We start from the raw sequence: 21,075 nt of genomic DNA, 5'->3' as shown, positions 1-21,075 counted from the left end.
TGCAAGACCTAACTAAGCTTAAAACACTGCTTTGCATCAAATCCAGATTTTTTCCCAGGTCTTTTGGCATGTATTCCACTCCGCCATGTCCCCCTCCAGGTGTTGGACCCCTTGAAACATCTTTTCCATCACTTTTGTGCCAGCATAATTTTTTCTAGTTTTCCAAGTACGCCTCCTCATTGAAGTCTATTGCGGTTCGCAAAAGTTTGCGCGAACAGAACTTTTGCGGAAGTTCGCGAACCGAAAATCGGAGGTTCGGGCCATCTCTACTGATTGGCTGCCATGTGTCTGCTGACTGTGATGTAGGGGGTCAAAGTTTAGCCCAATGACGAGGTATGGGGGGTGGGTCAAACGCACTGTGTGTTCGCTACCGGCCATGGATGCGAACAGCTGATATTCGCCGGGAACTGTCCACCGGTGAACCACTCGGCCATCTGTAGGGATTTCAGAGGGGCAGCCATCTTTTTAGATGAAAAGAGGTGACAGGGAGCATGAGACTCAGTTACAACTGCCCTGTGTCCTGATCACCCCTCCTAGCTGCACGCGCTAGGCTTCAAACCTCAAATTCAAAATTTAAAAAAAAATTGTGCCAAAACAGCAGAACCAGAACAACAACATCAGAAATCCCACCATGCTTTGCACAGCATCAGGGGAAAAATGCACAGGCAGATTTCTTTGATGGGGCAGAGCAAATGAAGTTTGGGTAGGAAATACAAAGTTCTGGTGCTGTTAAACTATTAAAGAAACACCAAGCCTTTTCAGTGCTGCTGAGTAGATTTTTAGTCAGGATGTTCACTTTAACAACACTTTGCATTCCTTTTCACAATATATTTCAAATTACAGCTGTAAAATAACATACAAAACCTAAATAGGAATTTATAGGCCGTATCTTTTTAAAAACTTGCAGTGGGAAGCTGGTAGTGTAACTCATAATTTTAACTGCACTTACATTTTGCTGGACCACAGAAAGGTGAAGTTCCGCTCATTGCTCCAAATGTATCAAAATCTTTATTAAATACAGGTTACAAAGCTTGAAGATTCGCTAACATGTTTCGGACACACTCTGGTCCTTAATCATAGCATGAATCTGAATTAAAACATGGAGTTTAAATGCCTACAACCACACCCTTGCCTCACCCAATCAAATTTGGGGGACCGCCCACAGGAAGTCCACTCTATTGAGGGGAGGTCATAATGCTTAAAACATTTAGTTCCCCTGAAACCTCAGACTCTCAATCTGAACTCTCTGATGGCTCTAGTGTCAATTCACAAGGTGCTTCTGGTGGCCCAACAGTCCCGATTATTTCTCACAATTCCGTCCCAAAAAAACAGCAGGTTCCTCCTCCTCCCCAAGGGTATTACAGGAGGCAGAGGAAGTTCAGAAAACGCAGAGGCAGAAACGCACCAGACGAGCGGGCATAAGGCATAGGAATCCCTTTCTCTCCAATGATTTAATGGACACAGTTGTAAATTTATCTGCAACTGTGACCTCTACTGAGGAGTTTCAATTGTTGTCTAAGGGTCTTTCCTTTGCCCCCACCCACCACTTTGATGTGTTTACGACCCTCAGAGACGTGAATAGATTCATTCGATCCGTTCTTCTCAAAAAACATTTTTTGGAAGCTGGTGCAGATATTGAGCAGGGAGTTTTGGATGTGGGGTCTGGTGATTTGACGGATATTCAGAGCTTTAAGGACATCAAGTCTCTTTTAGACTTGGAGCATTTGCTTACGGCGCATAGTCCTATCATATCTGAGTATGACGTCAAACCCGTCGCCACGCGTAATCCTGATTTTTACCCTGTTGCTGCAGTCAGTACTCCAGTGGATGTTTTTCAAACCCGGGTCAAACAGAGACTTCTCCAATTGGCCTCCAATAAGAATTTTGGTAAATCCAATTTAAACTCCGGGGAACGAATGGCCATCGCCTCCCTGAAAAATAATACACGTATTGTTATAAAAAATGCAGATAAGGGAGGGGCGGTGGTCATTTTGGACTCCGAGGTATATAGGAACGAGGCCTGTCGACAATTAAGGGATCTGAACACTTATGTACCTCTCAGTGCAGACCCAACTGAGAAATATAAGAAACAACTCTTTTCCCTGTTGTCCTTTGGGGAGAGTCTTGGTATTTTGTCAAGCAAAGTGGCTGGGTATCTTGCTGTCCAGTCGCCGGTGGTGCCAATCTTTCACCATCTTCCTAAGATACACAAACCTGGGTTTCCCCCAGAGGGTAGACCAATTGTTGCGGGCATTGGTTCTCTGGGGGAGCGCCTAGGTGACTGGATTGATGGTTATCTCCAGCCACTTGTTAGGCGCCTACCAGGTTATGTAAGAGATACAAAACATATCTTGAGCAGCCTTCGTGACTTCAAGTGGCAGAGGGAATATAGTTGGATAACTATTGATGTTAAAGCACTTTATTCCTCTATTCCTCATGCCCTTGCCCTCGAGGCAGTTCATCACCACATGGCGTTGTATTCTTCTTTTTCCACAGATTTGCGTACATTCATTGGGCTTGCCATTGAATTTCTGCTGAGCCATAATTATTTTCTGTTCGATTCAGAATTTTTCCTACAACGCTGTGGAGCATCTATGGGGGCTAAATTTCCCCCCTCCTTGGCCAACCTATATATGGGTTGGTGGGAAGAGCTCTTTTTATTCAGTGATAGGAATAGGTTTTCGGATCGGATAGTGTGGTACGGCAGATATATAGACGACTTGATTGTCGTCTGGAATGGCTTGCCCAGTGAGGTACCAATTTTTGTTGATTTCTTGAATGAAAATCATCTCAATCTGTCTTTTACTTTCCAGTGGGCCCCCAGAGAAATAAGTTATCTAGATATTCTCTTGAAGGGTGAGGAATCTTTGAGTTCCTTATCATCCAAGACATACCGTAAACCATGCAGTGGGAACTCCACCCTAAGAGCTAACAGCTGTCACCCATCACATACTGTGAGGGCCATTCCCGTCAGTGAATTCATTCGGGCGCGTCGTAATTGTTCCTCATTGGAAAATTTCAATATTGAGTGTGATGTGGTTGCATCTCGCCTTAGGGAGCGTGGCTACCCAAACTGGATGATTAAACGGGGACGACAAATTGCCCTTAGTAGAGACAGATACCGTTTGCTACAGACTAACTCAGGTACTCTAGATCAAACCATTTCTCATAATAATGTAATATTTGTCACTGCCTTTAGTGAGCAATACAACCATGTGGTCTCTGTGATCAAGGATCTGCTGCCTATTTTACGTATAGATCCACAAATAAATCAAGTGATAGGCAAGGGAGTTAAGTTTGCAAGTAGACGGGCCCCCACCTTAGGAGGTATCCTCTCTCCTAGCCTTTTTTCCACCAATAATAGTCATCCATGTTGGCTTACCACAGTTCAGGTGTGGTATACGGACATGCAACTACTGTTTTGTGCACACAGTCACTAAAACGATCTCTTCTTTTTCAAGTGGCAAGGTTTTTCGCCTTAAGCAGTATGCTAATTGTGGCACTAGACATGTAGTTTATGTGGTTTCCTGCCTGGAATGTCGTCTTCAATATGTGGGCTGCACCACGCGCCCTTTAAGGGAGCGTATTGCCGAGCACTATAGGGGTGCCGGATGGCTAACATCGGAAATATCTAATGTAGCAAGACATTTCAGACAGGCACATGCTGGTAATATGTCATCGTTTTCATTTCAGGCAGTAGAGCGCATCACGAAACCACCTAGAGGGGGGAACCTACATAAGGCCTTACTTACACGAGAGGCGTTTTGGATCTTTCAGTTAGACACGAGAATGCCGAAGGGTCTCAATTCTAGATGGGATCTTAGTCGTGTCATCTAGTCAACTTGGGATCCTCCCCTCCCATGTCACTTATCGCTTTCTGATTTTGATTTTATTTGTATCCTCTGCATTCTTTATATCCTTTGCATGTATATATATTTTCTATGTTCATGTGTATAACTTGACATTGACTGTATTTTAACATCTATACAAGTGACTGCGTGTAGTCTGTGTTATACCTTTTTCCTTGATTGTATGAATTGCCCTTTCTTTAATCATTGTTTTAAGCATTATGACCTCCCCTCAATAGAGTGGACTTCCTGTGGGCGGTCCCCCAGATTTGATTGGGTGAGGCAAGGGTGTGGTTGTAGGCATTTAAACTCCATGTTTTAATTCAGATTCATGCTATGATTAAGGACCAGAGTGTGTCCGAAACATGTTAGCGAATCTTCAAGCTTTGTAACCTGTATTTAATAAAGATTTTGATACATTTGGAGCAATGAGCGGAACTTCACCTTTCTGTGGTCCATTGTCGGGGTATGAGTTGCCTGGTTCCTGCTCTGCTCTCGTCCATCGGGGTTGAGCGGACTCCACTTTCCTTCATACATTTTGCTGAATTACAACTAAAAGTGCCCTATATTTATTTTTTATTTAAATTTCTTTAATGTGCAGCATTTTTATCGGTACTCATAACATTGTGTTTATTAACCAAGGACTGGGTTAATTCATTTTCCATTTTGTTTTGGATTTGGTGTATGTAACTAGGTTTAGATGGTAAGAGATTTGCCAAAAATGGGTCTTTTACCAATAAAACCCTGCATTAAATGAATATATCTTCTAACCAGTCTTACAGAAGTAGTGCCTCCCTTGACCACCACACGGCATATCTACCTAGGACCGAAACCCCTTGCAATAAGTCTTGGCATTCTTGACTTTGTCACCTTAAATTCATAAGCAAATAAAACCTAGTACCTACTAGCACCTACTTGTAGTAGGTACAAGACAACTTTTTTTTTCTACCCATTTTTTCTTTATTATTTATTGGTGTGACCACTGATCATTTTCTTTACCTCTAGTGATAATGTCCATAAATGTCTGATACTTATCTCAGGGAAAACATTTTGGGCCATATCCTATTGCCCAACTTGACCCCCGGTAAAAAAATTGCTTGAGCGATATAATCGCCCCGTGAATTATTTACACTCTATCTTATTAATGATTTCATGCTGCTGAGAAGTGATGCTTCCCATTAGACATGAGCGTTAGCTTAGACCTGTAAAGAGCAGGTCTAAACCAGCTCATGCACGTTGTCGTTGCTGCATCTGGGGACTCGTTTAATAAGGAGCTAAAGCTCCCGCTGACGCTCCCCATTGGTCCACTGTTTAGACCATTTTCATTGGTCCAGACAGTGGACCAATGGGGATCCCCGACAGGAGCTTCAAAGATGCTTTATCGGGGCTCCAAGACACAGTAATTACAGTGAGAGATACTGAGTATAAGCTCACTGGCTCCAGCCTGCTGATCACCTGACTTCTTACTGCTAAACAGTAACCAGCACAACTGCCATCAACGTGTTTACTATGTACCTGTGTCAGTGTTTTACTTCAGCTAAATTCTGGGGACTAGATCCCAGAAAGCTTGCATCATTTATCTCTATCAGTTAGCCATTAAAAGGTATTAATTTTACAAAACTTTGATTTTAGCTACCTACATAATTTGTTTACAGAAAGAGACACAGAGAGCCCAATATAGTCTAGCCCTCCTGGCAGTCTATTACAAACTGCCAGGGGGCAGCACAGCAGTTTTTTTTTTTTTTTTAATAAATCATGTAGCTAGCCTAGCGCTAGCTACATGACAGCCACTGTGCAGCGGCATCCCCCCACCCTATACGATCGCCTCCGGTGATCAAGCCCGTCCGGAAATCCCGTTCTGAATGGGATTTCCATTAGGGCTTCCCCCATCGCCATCGCAATGGGCAGGATGACGTCACCGTCGTCGTGACGTCAAAGGGAGTCCCGATCCACCCCTCAGCGCTGCCTGGCACTGATTGGCCAGGCAGCGCATGGGGTCTGGGGGGGGGGGACGCGGTGGGTAGTGGAAGAATCGGCGCGGAGCGGCACCGATCAGTGTGCACACGCAGCTAGCAAAGTGCTAGCTGCGTGTAGCAAAAAAAAAAAAAAAATATGCAAATCGGCCCAGTAAGGCCTGAGAAATCCTCCTGCACGGCTTACGTAGTTCGGGGTTACCGCCAGGAGGGCTAGTATGTATGGCAATATGGGTGTGACAGTACAATACAAGTAATTGTATGATATAAATACTGACAAACCACGGTTACCTTCCAGCCCAGGCAACCACTGTAAATGCAGGTGGGGAGATTAGACCTGTCCCCACTCAGGATTAAGAAGTCGCTCTCTGTAGATCGGAAACAAATGGGGGCAACAACCCTCCACCAAGGGTGGACTTAGTACAGGCGGGGGAGGCAGAGGTGGATCTCCCTCCTCCAGATAGACACAACATACTGTTGATAGAGTTCAACCAAATATTTATTTACATACTCCAGAAAGTGCAATGCGTTTCACAGGCATGTCCCTCTTCCTCAGGCTATGAACGGAACATAAAACTCATGCAGGTCTAGTACAAAGCAAAGCACCACAGAGGCACTTTGCTTTGTACTAGACCTACATGAGTTTTATGCTTTACCACAGAGGCGCTTTGCTTTGTACTAGACCTACATGAGTTTTATGCTTTACCACAGAGGCGCTTTGCTTTGTACTAGACCTACATGAGTTTTATGCTCCGTTCATAGCCTGAGGAAGCGGGATATGCCTGCGAAACATTTTGCACTTTCTGGAGTATGTGAATAAATATTTGGTTTAACTCTATCAACAATTTGTTGTGTCTACCTGGAAGAGGGAGATCCACCTCAGCCTTCCCCGATTTTTTAAACTTTTTATTAACTTTTATCCTTTTGGCACCTCTGTTTGCCTGTACATGTACATAATTTGTTTGTCTAACACGATACAGAAACTTTTTTGCTAGTAGCGAGAGATTCTGTAATTACATTGTTGGGACTTACGGTGAAAAGCGGCAGATGTCTAGCGGTGGCTGGTAAATTGATTAGGAGTGACCAATGCAGCTATGGGGGGCTTTGGTGATGTGCAGTGGCCTGACAGTGCGCACTAGGGGTCTTCTTATTAACCACCTTATGACCACCAAACGCCAGTTGGTGGCTGCCTGCAAGGTGGCTCCCCCAGGACCACCTAACGCCGATTGGCATCAAGTCCTGTGATAGTGTTTTGCAGGGGATCGTGTGCACATCCTCGCTTGAGTGGCGGAGCTCCACTCCGTAAACAACCTGCCAGTGGTGATCATTTCTGGCAGATTGTTAAAAGAAAAAACGCCAGTTTATTTACATTGTACAACCCTGCGATCTACTGCAGCGCTGTACTGAGGACAGCCCTGTCACTCGGCTATCCCCTGGAATGGCTCACAGAGCGATCGCTCTCATAGGCCGATGCCTATGAGAGGCAATCGCTGTCATTGGCTGTTGGGGGGAGGGAGGGAGGCAGGAGGAATATATTAAAAGTAAAGGGAAGCTTTTTTTATTTAAAAAAAAATAAAATGTTAGAAAGATAAAAAAAAGTTGCAGCAGCCATCAGATGCCACCAACAGAAAGCTCTGTTGGTGGCAACAAAAGGAGAAAAAAATGAATTTGTGTGCTGAGCTGTATGGCTCTGCAGAAAGCTGTTAAAGCTGCAGAGCACTAAATTGTAAAAAATAGCCTGGTCATTAGGAGGGTGCAAGCCTGTGGTCCTTAAAGCGGTTTAAAACTCTGCCAAAATTTTCAACAAAACTGTGTTTTCCTACTTTTTATAACCCAGACAATTATCATATTTGCTTTTGTGCACAAGTATTATTATTCATTTAGACATTATAACTTCCCAAAGTTTAGTGAATTTATGTTTAAAGCTGCTGGTGCATTTTATTCATAACTGTTGTCATTCTGTTGTGAATGCAGCTGCAGTGATTTCTGACCTGTGCTTCACCCCAGGACTCGTCAGCTGAAGTCCTGCACAGCCAGAGAATGTTTACATAAATGTATCAAGTAAAGAATGTGTACACAAGATGAGCTTAACAGCAGTTCAGATGCGGTGTCTCCCTGCAGAAGAAAGAGTCCTGTGATGTAACCCTTTGAATGCTGTTTTACTAAAAAAACAACAACATTGTTTTAGTATACTATATGCTGTAAATAATCTTTTAGAGCAAAGAAGAAATTCTGGGTTATATTTCCGCTTTAAGTGGTTAAAGAAAACCCCCAGATGCAGCGGGGGAAGATGGCGGCGGATGTTCGTTGTGTATGTGTACGTCTTTGGGGAGCGAGGGAGCAGTGAGGGACAGCACCACAGGGTAAAGCCTTGTTCCCCATAGCCCAGGCATTCGTCTGAGTAATGCTCCCCAATGAACAGCAATGACACAAAGGAAACCTGCAACAGGATTTGCGTGATGGCAAAGTGATAAGTAGCTTTTTAGCCCTTACATAACCAAGTTACCACATTGTATAACACTAAACTCCCCACCCCTACAAAATACAAGAATAACAATAATAAAATAAATAATAATAACAATTTTAACATAAAGTAACAAAAAGGGTTTGTTTTGCTGGTTTTTTTTTTTACCACCAGGTAATGCCACTGCATGCCAATGCTAACATTCGTGCTGTTACAAAAGCTGCCATTTGGCTGTGTGGAATTGCACCCATTGGGAGCTCATGTTCGGCAGCTGAGGTGCTGAACTGCACAGTTTAACCTTTCTAGGAAAAGAGGCCCAACACTGACCCAAAGTTCCCCCCCCCCCTTTTTCTTGTATGACTTCCCTTACAGTACTGAAAATGTTAAAATAAAAAGTCACAATAATTGTTCATGTGGTGCTTGAGCCCACAGGAATAGACACTAAACAAAAGTTTAGAAAAGAGAACAAACAAAAATGGTTAGAAACAAATTCCATTATTGCTGAGTAATTTTTGAAAAGCTTTCCTGATGTCTTTGCTTTTTAGGCTGTAGATGATGGGATTCATCATTGGGGTCACCACAATACACAATAAAAATGTGTATTTTTGCATGTTGATTGTGCTGTTATTTGCAGGTACCATGAAAGCCATGATCAAGGATCCATAACATGTGCAGACGGTGGCCAGGTGGGAGCTGCATGTGGAGAAGGCCTTTTTTTGTCCAATAGCAGAAGGTATCTTCAGGATGGTAAAGAAAATGAAGGTGTAAGTTAGGATTATGAAAGCAAATGGAAAAGGCATCGCAAATATTAAAACTATTAATTCAAAAACCGTGAAAAAGGATTTTTCTGACGAAGATAGTTTCACAATTGCTCCAATCTCACAGTAAAAATTGTCTACATAATTAGGGCCACAATAGCTAAATTGACACACCACAATAATTTCACTTGATGATAAAAGGGTGCCTAAGAGCCACGATCCAATAACTAACTGCTGGCAAACTTGAGGGCTCATCAGAGAAGCATAACGTAAAGGTTTACAGATAGCCAAAAATCGATCATAAGACATGGCTACAATGAGATAAGTTACTATGGGTCCAAAAAATAGAAAAGAGTACATTTGAACAAAGCAAGTAACAAGGGACAGCGTTCCTTTCTCCTCTAATATAATTTGCAGTAACAAAGGCACTACAGACGTAGTCAAAAGTACATCAGCTATCGCAAGGTGTTTGAGGAAGAAGAACATGGGAATTTTAAGATGATCATCAATGGTCACCAGAATGACAGTCAGGAAGTTGCCACCAAGTATCACAATGTAGCATAGAAGACACACAATAAAAAACAAAGGTTTGAACTTGTGTAGACCTTGAAACCCAAGTAAGTGAAACTGTGTCACCTGAGTCTGGTTGTCCTCACACATATTGTACTGGGTATGTGGGATAATGTACGTGAGATAAAATCTTTTTATGTGAAAAGAGAATTAAAGAATATTCAGAAACTTTGCTATATTTTATGTATATATTTGAAATTCTGGAGTAGATTTGTATCACCAACATTTTGTTAATAAAAAGTCTTCGCTAGAAGAGCAGCTTCATCTACAGAGACATAACAACAGACTTCTGGTCACCATGCTTAGCGAGGATACTTTATGTAAAGGAGGTGATAGGTGGGGTGAGGAGAGTGGCAGGTGTAGAGAGTGAATTGCTATAGAGACTCTAGTGCTGACCATTTTAAAGTAGAATTTCTGTAAAATAAATAAATAAATAAATAAAACAAAACAAAACAAAACAACAACAAAAAACAAGCACAAAGAAAAAACGTCAGGGTTTTTGAATTATTTTAAATACTTGGTTTTGGCATTAGTGCAGTATACTACTACTACTACTACTACTACTACTACTACTACTACTACTACTACTACTACTACTACTACTACTACTACTACTACTACTACTACTTCTACTACTACTACTACTACTACTACTACTACTACTACTACTACTACTACTACTAATAATAATAATAATAACAATAATAATAATAATAATAATAATAATAATAATAATAATTATTATTATTATTATTATTATTATTATTATTATTATTATTATTATTATTATTATCATTATTATTACCATTTTACCATTTTACAATAGAATTTTGGTAAAAAAAATACATGTTACTGTTTAAAAATATTTAAATTATTATGTGCCTACTTATGTATTGCAAGACAAATGTAGAATTACTGGGTTTGTGAACAAATATTTTTTACACCAATATTTTTTCAATGAATATAAAATTAACGCAATGTCCTTACATGTAACATTGCGTTATGCAAATGAAACATGAACATCTCAATATTGTTGTAACCATTTACTTAAAAGAACAAAAGTCCACTCATAATAATTACACACTATTTTGTACAGGATCCATTTCAAGTTTCGTGTTTGTTTGTTTTTTTCTCAAAAGTACAAACAATAGTTAATGAAAAAAGTATTTACTAATGCTCTATAGACAACACGTTTCAGGTCAATACAGTGTCTTAGAAGTCTTTGGTCCTGAATAGTATATCATCAAGGGTGCCTCCCCCAATGTGTTTAGTAAAGGGGAGGAGAGGCTGCCAAACCAAATGACAAAAGCCCTTAAAAAAATGAAAACACCTTGAAAGTCACCAAGTCCTGTTTGATGGCACACAATCCAATTTTCTAGCTTTCAGAAAGGAAACATATTGTGCTGAATATTTTGTCCCAGTCCTCTGTACCTCTTAAAAACATTGTACGATTTTAGTCTTTACTCGTTAAATAGCTGGATGGTCCATAGATTTTATGTATGTAAAATGTAGTAAGAAGGGAAAGTTTTCTTTAAACATTCAACTATCTGAATGAATCTAGAGATGACATGAGAAGCAAACTACTTGCATTACGTCTCCAAGCAGAAGGGAGTTACCCTTAAGGCCCATACACACGTCGGATTTCCACGAACGACGGGTCGTTTGAACGTCCCATCGTTCCGTCGTTCGCCCGCTAAATCGGGCGTGTGTACAGACTGTCGTTCGCTTGATAAGGGTGAGTTTGAGCGATCCGGAAATCCGACGTGTGTATGGGCCTTTACACACAAGAAGGATGCCTGGGAGAAAAAAATATTCTAATCTAATACAGGAGTACGTAAGACTGTAGTCGGTAAGGGGGGTATGAAATACTACCATCACTACAGACCATCTAAATTGTGAGGATTTCTAATACTGAGGGCACCTGAGGCTACTGGGGGGGGGGGGGGGGGATAATACTGGGGGTACATTTGCAACCTAGACTGGTGTAGGAACAATTGTCTGTGGGGAGTACACCTTGGAATATCTGCCTCTAGTGCTGATGAACCTTGTCCTGGCCCTGCCCGTCACCATCAGCAGCATTGCCTTCTATCCCTATACCTCTCTATCTCCACTGGGCATCATCCACTCTTTCACACCAAAGCTGCTGGAGTAAAAAAAATGATTCAACAAGCTGCAAAAAGCCAAAAACATACAGTATCATGCCTATTGCACAGCGGCAGGCTCTGCTACAAACTGGTGAAATGCTTTTGGTCAAAACACTAGGCCCATAGTGTTTTTTTAAAAAAAAAGGTTATCCTGACTTGCATGAATATATAACAAAATTTGTATCCCATCACTGTAATACTTTTTATTGTGGGAGGGTTTGCCTGTGATGTTGTTTTTTGATTACAGGTCACTTGGCAACTAGGGTGGAAACTGTAAGACAACATTACTAAGAATTTCCCGGGATTCTGCCACCTCACCTTTTTTTGACCCCCTCTTCCTCTGTTTCAACCTTGTGTTCCAGAAAAAGTTTTCTATGAACCATCCCTAGCACCATCCCCACCAGAGTCTGTTACCTATTAACAGTGGTTTACAAGTGAAATGGTGCTATTGGAAGTTGTAGCTTACCTGCACTGACAGCCAAAACCAAACAGCCCAGGAAATATTACATACTCTGAAAAAAGGCTGACCCTGCAGAATCCCCAGCTAAACAAAGTTGTGTGTGATAATCAGTGATGAGCATGCATTTTGCGTGAACATAATTTTGCTATAAGGATCATACCTGTGAGGGCTGATTCCCCCGAGACCTGATCGAAGTTCTGGGTCACTTCCAGGTCTCAGCGCTTGTTCCCCACTGATGATGCTGCCGGTGGCTCACAGGCCACACTTCCTGATAGGCGGAGGGTGCGTTCCCAGTACTCCCTCCACAAAGGTAAACAGTAGTCAGCTGACTCTGGTCAGCTGACAGAGGGAGGGGGGGGGGGTCAGCTGATTCTACAGCTGACTCCTAGACAGGGCCTTGCTGTGTGATTGGTTGTTTTGAGTGTGGCCAGCCACTGACTGGATGCTGTAGTGTATTTAAACCTGCAGAGTGTTCCCAGTCATTGCCTGTGATAAGCATAGCTTTGGCTAGTTGCTAGGTGCACACTCTATTGTTACTAATATTCTGGATATTGACCTTGGCTTGTATTTGACTACTTTGTTGTGATTAACCTCTGCTTGATTCCTGTAAATTCTTACTTGCCACCTGGACCAACCTTTGTTAGTTACTGGACACCCCTTGCTTGCCACCTGGACCGACCTTATAGTCTCACATAACCTGTCACATATCATCTGGAACTTATATTGCATAACCGTGCATGCAGACTAAAAGGAACTGAGTCATAACTTGCATCAATTATCACCTGTTGCTAAAAACTGCAAGCAAGTCTGCTTGGACTATTTCATAACTCAGATCAAATTACCATTGCTGTTGAATAACTTTGCATGAAGACTTGTCATACCTGGATTACTTATTACCTGAACTATGCATGTGATACTGCTGAAATGTGTTACTCGCCTCAGTAGTGGCTCCTTGTGGTATATCTGCCTTCTAAATCAGTTTGTATGCCTTGTGCGCCTAAGTCCTATTAGGCCAGCTAGTGGTGTGCCAGGCAGGGACAGTGTAGATGTCAGATAGTGGTGTGCCAGGCAGGGACAGCTAGGTGAAGAGCGAGACCTCTAGCCTGGGGCATACACGTTGACTCCGAGAATTATACTACCAAGCGTTACATTTGCATCCTAATTCGCAAATCATAAATATATCATAATCAACATTTTTGGAAAAATCATAATTAATTTTGTTTCTTAATGTAATCAGGATGGTTGAAAATGCCAATTTCCGATTCTGTGAAAATTCTGATTTCTGAATTTTCATTGTTCCGATTTCTGTTTTTCAGTTCTTCTATTTTCCGTTTTTTCGAATTTCCATTTTCCCTATTTTCCATTTTTTTCCGATTTTTCCGATTTCTGATTTTTGAGGTGGATTTTAATAGTCATTTTTTTTCCATCAGAGAATGCAAAAATTGAAAAACAAACAAAAAACGGAAATAGAAAAAAATGGAAATGAGAAAAACGGAAATTCTGAAAGAAAAATTCTGTATTCCCCGACTAATCCAATACTTCCAAGTTCTGTGATTGGGCTAAAATTACCAAGTTACAATAAATTGGATTTCCGCAGAATTCTGATTTTCGATTTCCATTTTCCAAATTCCTATAGGAATTTCAGATTTCCAATCGGAAATTTGTAAATTTTAAATTCCGCGGAATCTGAATGAGCATCCCTAATCAGGAAGCATAATTTAGCAACTTTGCATCATTTTCATGTAATTTTGTGCCTAATTTAGTGGTTAATAACAAAGCATACTATTGTGACCAAAATTGCTAGGTATGCTAAGGAGAATAAAAATTGTTTCCAGAATAAACTGCGCTCTTAATCCTTCTGGTCTTCCCCTTTAGGAAGTACACCCAGGATACTCTATAGATAAAGCATAAAACCACACATAGTGCTCAATACTGCATGGCAAGTGGGACTAGTGTGGCCAGTGTTGAGCCAAAATTAGCATAATTTTGTGTTTCCGTAATTACAGGCGCAAATTTTCCCGCTACAACGCAAATTCGTAATTTCATATTTACCATACAAAGCGAAATTCAGAATTCCCTAATCATAATTCCTGTCCCGTAATTTTGTGTTTTGCCGAAAATTAGCCTTTAACACAACATTTTGTAATTTCATGCTTTCTATAAAAACAATGTTATTTTAATTACGAAAATGGATATAATTTTTTTTTCTAATAGTATTTATGCAAATTTGCAGTAAGTAGTCATTAAACTCAGGAAAGTCACTCATGTGATTGCAATTACTGATTGCAATTATTGTTAATGCAAATGTATCAGGGGGCAGCCACTTCTAAACGCTCATACACACATTAGACCATAGTCTTTTGAAAATGAAAGATACAATTTTACCCCCTTCCATGTAGTATGAGAGCCATACCTACAAAGTCTATTCTATGGAGCTGAACTCCCCATCAGATAGAAATCTTTGCAAGATGCTGCACACACAGATGCTGTACAGACACAAAAGATCAGTTCCTGCAAAAGATCCATTCCTGCAAAATGCATTCGTAGTCTATGATATCTGCAGATCATCATACACACCTTGTTTAACAGGCATTCATCTGCAGATCAGATGCACCAGGATGGATTTTCAGATCTACAGATGATTGTCTGATCTGCAGATGTATGTCTGTTAAACAAGGTGTGTATGATGATCTGCAGATCTCATAGACTATGAATGCAATTTGCAGGAACAGATCTTTTGTGTCTGTACAGCATCTTTGTGTGCAGCATCTTGCAAAAAAATTTCTGATGGGGAAATCAGCTCCATAGAATAGACTGTGTAAGCATGGCTCTCATACTACATGGAAGGGGGTACAATTGGTCTGTGATCTTTCATTTTCAAAAGACTATGCTCTGATGTGTGTATGTGGCCTAAGACAGGTGCTCTTTGTCAAGGTGCAAGTATCAACTGCTGTCTAGGGTCAATTTGTGGGGGAAGGGGGGAGAGAGGGAGAACTCAAATAAAAAAGGGGCTCTGTTTTCATAAAAAAGAAAAGAAAAAATAAAGATTGCAGCAGCAAGCAGATGCCACCAACAGAAAGCTCTGTTGGTGGCAAGAAAAGGAGGGCAGATTCATTTGTGTGCTAAGGTGTATGGTCGTGCAGCACACTGTTAAAGCTGCAGTGTGCTGAATTGTAAAAAATGGTCTGGTCACTACACTAGGGGGGGTTTAAGCCTATGGTCTTCAAGTGGTTAAATAATAGCCACGCATATGAGGTATACTGGATGATCAATGCAATTTTTTTCACATATGAACAACACATTTTTCACATTGACTATTTAAATAATAGCCACACATGGGCAGTTTACTGGCTGATCAATGGGATTTTTTTTTCCTCAAATGAATGCAATGTTCGCATTGAATAATTAACTAACAGCCACGTGTGCACAGTGCACTGGCAAATAGATGCAAATATTTGTATGCAATGAATGTGAACTACGCGTGATTGAGTAATTACAGGCATAATTATGATTCACAAACGTAGAATGCTGTACGTAACATAATCGCAAGTATGCTATTTTGTGTAATCATAACTGACCCATTACAAGCACCACTAGTCAGCTGCTCTTCCCATCAGAGTTCCACTCACTAGAGAGCAGGGCCGGATTTGTACTTTTTACCACCCAAGGCCAACTATCACCAGACCCAGTCTGTCTGCAATGCATTAGAGTTTGCAGATAGCTGACAGCCAGGGACGGACAGGTCTGGCTGCATCTGTGCCTCATGTGCAATGTATTTACTGGTGGGGCTGGAGGAGCAGAGGACTCGTCTCAGAGCCAGATGAGAGGCAGGCTGCAGTAGGAAGCATGACTGATTGCTCCCTGTTTGCTCCTTGACTGCCCCCACTTTACTGCCTGTCACTCAGCTGCCCCTAAACAAGGTTGCATTTCTGGCGCCCTAGGCCATGGCCTATGTGGCCTTGCCAGAAGTCCGGCCCTGCTAGAGAGTCTCTTGTTTAGTGCATATCATAGTATCCAGACTCTACCACACTTCACCACACATCAGGACTGTGAGTTGTTCTGATCCAAATAGATTTTTATTATAGGCAACAGCATTCAAGACAGGGTATTCTCCATGTGGGATGTGGCCAATCCACGGACTATAGCCAGCACGCCTCCCTTCAGTCTGACTTCCGCCTTCCACTGCCGTACTTGAGCACGTCACCACAATAGCATCAGCTACACCCTACGCGTTTCGTCATATGATGACCCATCAAGGGCTGGAGATGTGCTTGCCCAGATGCTGTTTTAAACGTATGAGGGGCCCGCCTCCCTCCTGCCCTGATATTACTAATACTTTCACAAAGCCTACCTCCTGCTGGCCTCAACGTCACTCATAGACGTTATTATGGCAACTATGCTAGAGGTGTGTTTGCGTACTCATCCAACTCCTTAAAGAGTACCTGAACTGAAAATAAAATGTCTAAATAACCATACACAGGTCATACTTACCTCCTGTATAGTCTACGCCTCAATCTCTCTCTCCTCTCCTGCATCCCATTTGTCCACTGTGATCAATGGATTTCTCCGTCCTCCATTTTAAATATGGCCATTACCCCATAACAGCTTCCTGGTCAGCACTCTGTTAAACTGTAATATCACCCACTTATCCATAGGGAAGCATGGACATTACCTTGCACATTCAGTTGTAACTGACAGCTGCTGATATGTAACTGACAGCAACTGGTATATTTCAGTTCTGACAAAACATTGTCAGAACTGGATGGGATCACTTTAAGAAGAAAATGGTGAGCCTCTGAGAGGAACTGACAGTGAGGTTAGTATGTAATATTCATTTGCAGCTGCATCATGTGCTTATTTTAAATAATTTTCCTCACTTCAGGTTCCCTTGAAATGGTTTTTAGACTGCACTTTTTCTGAGTTTTAAGAACATTTTTCCTTTTTATTTTAAAATCTACAGTATCTTTTCAAAAACTACAAAAAAATAAAAAAATGTTTTGACTTGTTTCCACTATTCCCACTATTCCCCAAAGTATACACCACAATTTTGGTGACAATAGCATATTGCTATTAACCACTGAAATTAGCACAAAATTTTGCAAAATGGTGACACCATTAACCACTTGAGGACCACAGTGTAAAGACCAGGCCTTTTTTGTAAAATAGGCCACTGTAGGGCCGCACAACACAGTACATAAGTGACCCCCCCCCCCCCCCCCCTTTCTCTCCACCAACAGAGCTTTCTGTTGGTGGGGTCTGATTGCACCCCAGGTGTTGTTTTTTTTTTATAAATATTTATTTGTTTTGTTATTAAAATTATGTATTTTTTCTTATTAAACCTGCAGTGGCCACTCTCTCCCTCCTCTTTTCATGTGATAAATTACTTCAGAATAATAAACACTGGGAGGCGGTCCTTGCCCTGGTGAGCTTACAATCTAGAGCACAAGCTATTCTGAGCCTGCACAGTTCCAGGATGGGAGCGTGGCTGAGAATTCCCAGAGGCTCCTGGCGTCCAACGGTGGTCTCAAGGAGGACATGAGAATCTAGAAACTTCCTTCTACCGAGCTACAGTATCTATAACTCACAGGGTTTCTTTTTTAATTGTTAATGGTGTTTGCAAAACTTATTAATGTAGAATACAACATTTCTATTCACAAGAATTGTGGAGGCAAAAGCCTGGGATGTCAACATGGCCAGAAATGTCCCAAGCTATCAATGCAATTTTCACTTACCTTAGAGATGGACGCTGGGGCTGAAGAGGTGGAAATAGACAAAATGCTCCTTTCCTAATGATGATATCATTTTCATTAACTATCACCAGCAAAACCAAAGAGACACAAATCCATCCATACTATGCTGCATTTTGTAAATGATACTTACAGTGGAGATTGTATCACTACAAGGAGGTGAAGTTCAGAGTGAATTTGATTTTAGCTGTGATTACATCCGTATAGAATCTGCACAACACATAATGCTGTGTGATGGCTTCATTTATAGGAGAGGAGGTGACAGGATCCCGACATTCTGAGTAATTTCTGCTTTCTCCCCAGAGACAGTATGATGTGCATAAGCCATTAATGAGACCCCAAGGGCATTGGTAAAACTTTTGTTTATTTAGATACTTTTATGTACATGTATTCATGCCTCAATTTTTACTATATGCCATTGAAACAGTTTATTTCCTTTAGGTGATAAAAAAAAACAAAAAAAAAAACATTGATATCTCTTGCAGCACCTTACAGTGTATATGACCAGTATAGATAGGATCGAAAGTTTTGAGAATGGCACAGATACTGTTTTTTACAAAGTTACTTCAGCTTTAATGATGCAGAGAGCTAATCTGTATTGCAGTCCCAAATTACACAGAGACTAGTTGCCGGTAATAGGACTGCTGTCCCTGCCAGTCTCCCACACAAGATACAGATACTCTAAAATGTTATAAAGAGTGATCAGATCAATTGCAAAGTACTTCTTTGCTATGAAAGTGAACTTAAAGAGAAACTCCGACCAAGAATTGAAGTTTATCCTTATCAGTAGCTGATACCCCCTTTTACATGAAAAATCTATTCCTTTTCACAAACAGACCATCAGGGGGCACTGTATGACTGATATTGTGGTGAAACCCCTCCCACAACAAGCTCTGAGTACCATGGTCCTGGTAGTTTCCTGTCTGTGATCCTTGTTGCATTGTGGGAAATAGCTGTTTACAGCTGTTTCCAACTGCCAAAACAGCAAGCAGCAGTTACATCATTTGCCAGCAGTAAAAATGTTACCATGTGAATCAGGGATTTAAAATATTTTACAATGGGCAAACACTGACTAAATCATGTATACATAATTATTGTAAAAATGAAACACTTTTTTAATTACATTATTTTCACTGGAGTTCTTCTTTAACCACTTCCCGATCGCCCACTACACAGGGGCGGCGGGGAAGTGGAGCCCTTCAGGACGGCCTCACCCACAGAGGCGGCGGTCCATTTAAGGGCATGGGCGGAGCGATCGCGTCATCCGTGACGCGATCCTCCGCCGGCGCCTGTCACCGCTCGCTCGCCGCAACATCCCGCCGGCTATACGGAAGCGCCGGCGGGATGTTAACCCCGCGATCGCCGCATACAAAGTGTATAATACACTTTGTAATGTTTACAAAGTGTATTATACAGGCTGCCTCCTGCCCTGGTGGTCCCAGTGTCCGAGGGACCACCAGGGCAGGCTGCAGCCACCCTAGTCTGCACCCAAGCACACTGATTTCTCCCCCCCCTGCCCCAGATCGCCCACAGCACCCATCAGACCCCCCCTGCCCACCCCCCAGACCCCTGTTTGCACCCAATCACCCCCCTAATCACCCATCAATCACTCCCTGTCACTATCTGTCAACGCTATTTTTTTTTTATCCCCCCCCCCCCTGCTCCCTGCCCCCTCCTGATCACCCCCCACCCCTCAGATTCTCCCCAGACCCCCCCCCCCAGACCACCCCCCCCTGTTTACTGTATGCATCTATCCCCCTGATCACCTGTCAATCACCTGTCAATCACCTGTCAATCACCCGTCAATCACCCATCAATCACCCGTCAATCACCCCCTGTCACTGCCACCCATCAATCAGCCCCTAACCTGCCCCTTGCGGGCAATCTGATCACCCCCCCACACCAATAGATCGCCCACAGATCCGACATCAGATCACCTCCCAAATCCATTGTTTACATCTATTCTCTCCTCTAAACACCCACTAATTACCCATCAATCATCCATCAATCACCCCCTATCACCACCTGTCACTTTTACCTATCAGATCAGACCCTAATCTGCCCCTTGCGGGCACCCAATCACCCGCCCACGCGCTCAGATTGCCCTCTGACCCCCCCCTTATCAATTCACCAGTGCATTAATTACATCTGTTCTTCCCTGTAATAACCCACTGATCACCTGTCAATCACCTGCCAATCACCTATCACCCATAAATCACCCCCTGTCACCCCCTGTCACTGCCACCCATCAATCAGCCCCTAACCTGCCCCTTGCGGGCAATCTGATCACCCACCCACACCATTAGATCGCCCGCAAACCCGCCGTCAGATTACCTCCCAAATGTATCGTTTACATCTGTTATCTTCTCTAAACACCCACTAATTACCCATCAATCACCCATCAATCACCCCCTATCACCACCTGTCACTGTTACCTATCAGATCAGACCCTAATCTGCCCCTTGCGGGCACCCAATCACCCGCCCACACGCTCAGATTGCCCTCAGACCCCCCCCCCCCCCTTATCAATTCGCCAGTGCATTAATTACATCTGTCCTTCCCTGTAATAACCCACTGATCACCTGTCAATCACCTGCCAATCACCTATCACCCATCAATCACCCCCTGTCACCCCCTGTCACTGCCACCCATCAATCAGCCCCTAACCTGCCCCTTGCGGGCAATCTGATCACCCACCCACACCAATAGATCGCCCGCAGATCCGACATCAGATCACCACCCAAGCGCAGTGTTTCCATCTATTCTCTCCTCTAAACACCCACTAATTACCCATCAATCACCCATCAATCACTCCCTATCACCACCTGTCACTGTTACCTATCAGATCAGACCCTAATCTGCCCCTTGCGGGCACCCAATCGCCCGCCTACACGCTCAGATTGCCCTCAGACCCCCCCTTATCAATTCGCCAGTGCAATATTTACATCTGTTCTCCCCTGTAATAACCCACTGATTACCTGTCAATCACCTATCAATCACCCATCAATCACCCCCTGTCACTGCCACCCATCAATCACCCCCTGTCACTGCCACCCATCAATCACCCACTGTCACTGCCACCCATCAATCAGCCCCTAACCTGCCCCTTGC

Source organism: Hyperolius riggenbachi, chromosome 3 (assembly GCF_040937935.1).
Source record: "Hyperolius riggenbachi isolate aHypRig1 chromosome 3, aHypRig1.pri, whole genome shotgun sequence".
Taxonomy (NCBI): domain Eukaryota; kingdom Metazoa; phylum Chordata; class Amphibia; order Anura; family Hyperoliidae; genus Hyperolius; species Hyperolius riggenbachi.
Note: the sequence above shows the minus strand (reverse complement) of the source record.